We start from the raw sequence: 6,000 nt of genomic DNA on the forward strand, positions 1-6,000 counted from the left end.
CCACCACTCTCCTCCCTGTTTCTGTGAGTTAAGCTTTTTCAGATTCCACATATAAGTGACAACATACGGTATTTGCCCTTCTCTGTGTGATTTATCTCACCTCTAGTAATGCCCTCAAGGTTCACCCATGTTGTCACAAATGGCAGGATTTCCTTCTTTCTCATGCTGAATAATACATGAAAGCATTTTCGAGAAGCAGGCACGCTCATCACTCTACAGCACATCACCGGGGCTCTGGTGCTAGACTGTCTCTGGTGCTGGACGGGTTGGTGCTACAGTAGCCTGGTCTCATAGACATTAGGTAAGGTGATGTTTGAGGGCTGAGTGACACCTCCTTTCCCTACTCAGTCTAACCTCCCTTCTTTCTGCATTTACCCCAGATTCTTCCATATTCCTAATTACAATAAGACTGGCTCTCCAGGCTGTGTGCCCTGTTTTCTTCATCTCGTTTCATACAACAAATCTAGTGCAGAATCAGGAGGTAGCGGGGAAAGGACCAAATTCAGTCTCTATGAAAAACCTGTGTTCCTGAGACAAGGTAGGTCCCCTCTATTTCCACCTTCCATTTGCCAAAAGGAGGAACAGTAGCTCCTTCTCAGCAATGTTATAAGGATGTGATGTCACCCTAGAGATATGTCAATGTTCCACCACCACCGGGACCTGACTTTTCCAACTTTGAGTTATCAATGGGAGCTCAAGCTTCAGAACACGGACAGTTATGTGGGGAAAGCTCCATCCCTCTACTCTTACTGGTCTATGGCTCTGAAGACCAGTTTTCTGCTTGGCCCCTCACACTCAGGCATCAACCCACTGGGAGCTGGTTTCTCCCCCCCCACACACTTCCGCTGAAGCTGTTTTTGTGATAAACATTAATGGCTTCCTGGAACTCACAGTGGACGCTTCTCAGCCCGTGTCTCACCTTTGTTCCTCTCTTGGTTGTATGACCACTTCCTCCTTGAAACAGTTAGCTTCACTGGCCTCCTCCACTCGTTTTCTGACTGTCCTGTACCTTCAGTTTGCAGGCTCTCCACCCTCAGAGCTTGTGGGTTCCATGGTAGACCCGCCTTTCTCTGGATACAAGTCTGGGTGGATCTCATTTAATGCCGTGGTTTCAATTTCTCTAAGACAGATGCTCAAATCAAATCTGTCTCTCTGAACCCAAGGTTGTTGTTGTTGTTGTTGTTTTCTGGAACTTCGGGTTATTTTATCAGGTTCTTCCAGCCAGCCTGGACTCATCATCTTCCTACCACCAAAGTTGTTCTTCTCATTTGGAAAACTCCCCACTCTGTTCACGGCTCCTTTGCTCTTTTCTATACTCATGCTTCTTCTCTGATCGCTGCGGGGAGGAAGTGCCGCACAAATTAGCAGGTAATGATGCATTTGCCATTTACGTGTTTGTGGGTAGATATTGATATTTTTATTATATCTCCTAACAAGTGTCCTTTCATCAATTTGCCTTTTGGCAGTCGAACCAGGTGAAGATCTTATATATAAATATTTTTGGGAGCACCTGTGCGGCTCAGTCAAGCGTTTAACTTTTTTTTTTTTTAATTCAAGTTAGTTAACATATAGTGCAGTACTGATTTCAGGAGTAGAATTTAGTGACTCATCAGTTACATATAACCCCAAGTACTTGTCCCAACACGTGTCCTCCTTAATGCCCATCACCATATCAGCTCAGGTCTTGATCTCCGGACCGTGAGTTCAAGCCCCACATTGGGCTCCATGCTGGGCATGGAACCTACATAAATAAATAAATAAGCAAACAAACAAACAAATAAATATTTTTAAAAGATTGTCATAAATTTTAAGTGTTTAATATATATAGTATATATTATATATTATATGTATAATTTCCTCAGTTCCATTCATGTCACAGTGTTTTTCTGATATATGGTATCAACTGCAACTCACACTTTAATTTGTGCGTCATTGTTGGTAAATGCCTTTGACCTCTGTATTCCTCTATTCTATGTAAAAGGCCTCAAAAACCCCAACACAAAGGTCCTCAATCTTTCCGCCAAACGCCTTTGTCTTTAGATTAGCTATTTCCTTACGTACACACATACATCATACATCCACATTGTAATAGTTAACTTTACAGTCAATTTAATGTAACTGTTAAGTCCGTCATGGTTAGTGTGAAGGACCAGGACAGTCACCTGCCTGCAAATCAGACACCCACTGGGACATCTCTGCTTGCACATGTACGTCTGAGACCCTCAAATGCGGCATGTTAGGGGAGCCTCGGCCCTCCTCTCATCTGGGGCCAGCTGATCCTGTACTGTGGGGGGGGATTGCCTCCATCAGCTCAGCTGCCATAACAAAATACCAAAAGACTGGGTGGCTTAAGCAACAGAAATTTATTTTCTTGTAGTCCTGAGATTGGGAAGTCCAAGACAGAGGTGCCGGTCAATTCGGCTCCTTAGTAATGACTTCTTCCTGCCAGGGAGATGGCCTTTCCTCAGTACCGGCACAGGTTCTGATAAGACCACCAATCCTGTCAGATCAGGAGCCCACCAGTATGGCCTCGTTTAAACCTCATGATCCCCTAAAAGCCCCAGTAGGGATTAGGGCTTCAAGCTATGCATCTGGGGGAGAGGGGGCACAATTCAGTCTCTACCCACTAGATGCCAGGTGCACCCCCTTAACCTTGACTCTGGATATTGCCAAATGTCCCTTTGGAGACAAAATCACCCCTGGTTAAGAACCTCAGGCCTAGAAGGACATAAACAGGGCAGTGGCATGAGGTCTGGCCTGGGGACAGCTGGTGACCACGTGAGCCCTACCCCCAGGCAGAGGGAACAGCAGGGGAAGCTGAAGGGGGCGTGCTTGTGAAAATAGCAGGCGCCCAGCATGGTTAGAGCGAGTGAGCTCCGGGAAGTTGAGTGACAAGGTCAGAAGGTCAGATAGACACGAAACCTAATGCCAGTTCTCTGAAAAATAGAGATGTCTTACTCTAAGCTGAGTCAGGAGAATTGCCCTGGAATTGTAACCCTGCATCTACTCCACACTGAGTGGTCGAAGGTGGTTCTTATCTTCTGGCAGAGAATCATCTAAGCCAGCATTTCTCAACCTCAGCGCTACTGACATTTGGGGCCAGATAATTGTTTGTGATTGGAGCAGGGGATGCTCTGCTGTGCACTGCAGGATGTGTAACAGCATCTCGTCTCTACTCTCTGGACGCCAGTAGCTCCCCTCCCCCAGTGGTGACAACCAAAAATGTCTCTGGACATTAAGGGGGTGGGAGAAGGATCACCCCAAGTTGAGAACCACTGGGTCTAGAGAGAGATCCAGGAGGCTAGCCTGGGCATCGGAGCTGGAACTCAGCAGGCGCTGAGGGAGAGTCTGAGTGGGACCCCAACAGACAGAGATGTCGAATGGGATGTTGGGCAATGGATGTGAGGCAGAGAGCCCAGCCCAGCCCTGTCTCTCCTGAACTCTGTCCAGGGTCCTCTGCCTCTGCAGGAAGAAGGGTATTTCCCTAGTCCATCTGGATCCATCTCTGAGCTGTGCATTGTTGTGCCTGTGCTCTGGACACTGCAGATTTTTCCCTACCCAAGTGTCAGGGTCCCCCCCCCCGATCTATGATGGAATGTTCCACTTCTGACTCCCCCCTTGGTCTATGATGGATTGTTCCACTTTTGGCTCCCCTCTTAACCTACGGTGGATTGTTCCACTTCTGACTCCCCCTGGGTCTGTGATGGATTGTTTCACTTCTGACTCCCCCCTCAGTCTATAGTGGATTGTTCCACTTCTGACTTCCCCTGGGCCTATGGTGGATTGTTCCATTTCTGACTCCCCCCTTGGTCTATGATGGATTGTTCCACTTTTTTTTTTAAGATTTTATTTGTTCATTTGAGACACAGAGATACAGAGAGAGAAAGAGAGAGAGAGAGCATGATGCGGGGGAGGGAGAGGGAGAAGCAGGTTCGCCGCTGAGCCAGGAGCCCGATGTGGGGCTCGATCCCAACACCCTGGAATCAAGACCTGAGCCGAAGGCAGACGAAGGCAGACGCTTAACCATCTGAGCCACCAGGCGCCCCAAGGATTGTTCCATTTCTGACTCCCCCCCCTTGGTCTATGATGGATTGTTCCACTTCTGGCTCCCCTCTTAACCTACGGTGGATTGTTCCACTTGTGACTCCCCCTGGGTCTGTGATGGATTGTTTCACTTCTAACTCCCCCCTCAGTCTATGGTGGATTGTTCCACTTCTGACTTCCCCTGGGCTTATGGTGGATTGTTCCATTTCTGACTCCCCCCCTTGGTCTATGATGGATTGTTCCACTTCTGGCTCCCCTCTTAACCTACGGTGGATTGTTCCACTTCTGGTTCCCCCTTGTTCTATCATGGATCCTTTCACTTCTGGCTTTCCAACCCCCTTGATCCATAACGGATTATTCCACTTCTGGATTTCCTTTCCCACCCACTTGGCTCGTGATGGAATATCCCACTTCTTCCCCCCACCTTGGCCCATGATAGAATGTTCCTTTTCTGGCTCCCCCTCCTTGTCCATGATGGAATGTTCCACTTCTGACTCCCCCAGAGTCTGTCATGGATTGACCCAGACCACCTGTTTGCAATTACAGGCCACCCATTTGCAATCACGGAATTGGGAAGACCTGAAAGAGAAGGGCTAGCAAGTGTGTCTGGCAAGTAGGATCAAACCCTGAATCTTCCTGGATTCAGCTCTCCGGGCCACCTTCTATCCTGAGGCTTTTTATAGGAGAAGGAAGCTTATAACCCCACATCTGTCTTCCCCAGCCACCCTGTAACCAAGAAGGTCAAGTAAGCATGTGGTGGGGGGCAGGACTGAATCTCTGACTAGGGGATCCTGGGCCTGGACACAGCGCTGGAAGAGAAGCCCAGGTGAGAGCACCCCACACCTGCAGGGTTTCTATCCCATCCTGGGCGCAGGTTGGCCCAGCACCTTCTTTCTGGACTCCCCAGGCTCAGCAGGATGGGAGAGTAGAAGGCACGATGGTCATTCCCCAGCTGGCGTGCACCTGCAGAGCTGAACTAGTAAGGGGCTGATTTGGGGGGGTCTTGTGGAGGCATAGGCGTAGAGAGTGGGGCCCACCTGACACCAGGAGGCTGAGGTCTCCAATACCTGCCCTGTGGAAGGTAGAGAGGAGGAAGAGTAGACTCCTCCTCCTAGGTGTTTATTTACCCAGCATGGTGCAGTGTCCTGAAGACATAGAATCAGGCAGGAAGCCTCGCAGCTGTCCACTGCTGTGGGGTTTTCAACCCCAGAATGATGGGATTTTTTTTATCATCGTTATTGAAGTATAGTTCACAATGTTTTATTAGTTTCAGGTGTACACATAGTGATTCAATTCTATACACAATGCTCACCATAAGTGTAGTCACCATATGTTATTATATTATTGATTTTATTCCCTATGCTGTATTTTTCATCCCTGTGACTTATTTATTTTATAACTGGAAGTTTGTACCTCTTAACCCCCTTCACCTATTTTGATTATTCCCCACCCACCCACCCTCTGGCAACCAAGAGTTTGTTTTCTGTATTTATGAGTCTGCTTCTGTTCTTTTTTTTTTTTTTTTGTGGGGGTGTGGTGTGCTGTAGGATGGTCAGCAGCACCCTGGGTCTCTGCCCACTAGAAGCTAGTCGCACAACCAGTTGCAGCCAAAAAAAATCTGGAACAGTCAAACACAGAGGGACAGGAAGCAGATTAGTGGGTATGAAGTTTCCCTTTGGGGTGATGAAAACATTCTGAAACTAGATACTGGGGATGATGAATAGTGGTGAATATACTAAGTGCTGCTAAACTCCACACTTTAACATGACAACAGTAAATTTGATGTTATGTGTGTTTTATCACAGTAAAAAAAGTCTCTAAGCATTGCCAAGTGTCCCCTGGTTGAGGACACTTATTCTGTAGTAATGAATGCAGAGACTGTAGAGTTTCTCAATTTTAGCACTACTGAAATTTTGAGCCAGACCATTCTTTGCTGTGGGGGCTGTCCTGTGCATT

The sequence above is a fragment of the Zalophus californianus genome, chromosome 17 (assembly GCF_009762305.2).
Source record: "Zalophus californianus isolate mZalCal1 chromosome 17, mZalCal1.pri.v2, whole genome shotgun sequence".
NCBI classification, from domain to species: Eukaryota; Metazoa; Chordata; class Mammalia; order Carnivora; family Otariidae; genus Zalophus; species Zalophus californianus.